At 32.5% G+C, this 1,388-nt stretch overlaps 1 long non-coding RNA gene across 1 annotated transcript; it reads left to right on the top strand.

Moving 5' to 3' along the window:
• Positions 1 to 330: 330 nt before the first annotated feature.
• Positions 331 to 766, top strand: LOC103584623. Its single transcript, XR_550001.1, has 3 exons — positions 331 to 437; positions 558 to 630; positions 715 to 766. It is a non-coding gene; the product is annotated as an uncharacterized LOC103584623 (long non-coding RNA).
• Positions 767 to 1,388: the final 622 nt, after the last annotated feature.

Here is a 1,388-nt window from a genome sequence, read left to right on the forward strand (position 1 = left end):
GCGGGAGCGCAGCCGCACTTCCCAAGCGGCGCACTAGCGCAGTGCGCCACCGGGCCGGCCTTTAAAGATATTTTTAAAGATTAAGGATTTCTAAAGATAAAGTCAAATTTTAGCAGTTAAATATCTTTGATGTAAGAAAAAGAAAAGCAAGAATGAATTTAGTCATTGATTTATTCACTTTGTCATGTTTCAGCAGATCATAATGTAAAACTTCAAGACTTGGTCAGTAAATTATGAGTATCTGGACCTCTATTCTGATAGCAACATTTTAGTTATTTGAGGTATCATTTCGTTGATAGAATTTGTTTTTATTTTTTAGTGTATGTACTAACAAATTCCTTTCTCTTTTCTTTGTTCTCTTTAGAAAGGAGATGTAAGATTCTTGATTTGCACAGATGTAGCTGCCAGAGGAATTGATATCCATGGTGTTCCTTATGGTAAAAAGAAATTTTTTATGCCTGCAGTTTGAGTTTTATGGAATCTAAAGTAAAGCCGTCTAACATGTTTGCAAAATTTAGAAACTAATGGCAATTGGTAATAATTGTTTTTATTTACAGTTATAAATGTCACCCTGCCTGATGAAAAGCAAAACTATGTACATCGAATTGGTAGAGTAGGAAGAGCTGAAAGGTATGGCTGTAATTTCTTTCTCTCTCTTTTTAAGCTTCTATGCTTTAGGAGTAAAGTCTAATAAAAGCTTTTAAAATCTTTCAGGATGGGTCTGGCCATTTCCCTGGTGGCAACAGAAAAAGAAAAGGTAATCTTTTCAGTGCTCTATTCATTGTGTATGTTGTGATTTTAGATGTTGGAAATAAAAGCAGTTTGATTTTTCCATTTAAATTGAATTTAGTTGCATATGGAATATAAATGAACTTTTCGTGGCATTTTTCCCTATATTTACTGAGTGGACAAATAATAGGATAAAATTTAGAAAGGAAGAAGGCAAAATATAATGTTCCCTAAAAGCCTTAATGTAATCAGTTGCACCAAAAAATATTTAAGCACTCTGGCATGGTGCCACAGAAGACTTTTTGTGGGTTGGGGGAGGTGGGGAGTGTAACTTGTTTTGATATAGTTACTAATTTATAGAAAAGTTGTAATAAGGAAATCACATATATCCATTGCCCAGATTTACTAGTTGTACCTTTAGTCCTGTTTATTTATTATTCTCTTACAGAAAACATTTGAACTTTATGAGTATTTTTGATATTAATCTTGACATAGTATTCTCCATTATTTACTTTATTTTTGATCTCAGAATTCCTTTCTATAACTTAAATCCATTTTAGAAAAACTTGTATTCTCAAAAAGACCTCTTTCAGAAGACCTGTTTAATGAGCTTCTGCATACAGTAGTAATTTGATGACATTCCATACCTTTAATCTATT

This window comes from Galeopterus variegatus, unplaced genomic scaffold, assembly GCF_000696425.1.
Source record: "Galeopterus variegatus unplaced genomic scaffold, G_variegatus-3.0.2 Scaffold70558, whole genome shotgun sequence".
Lineage (NCBI taxonomy): Eukaryota > Metazoa > Chordata > Mammalia > Dermoptera > Cynocephalidae > Galeopterus > Galeopterus variegatus.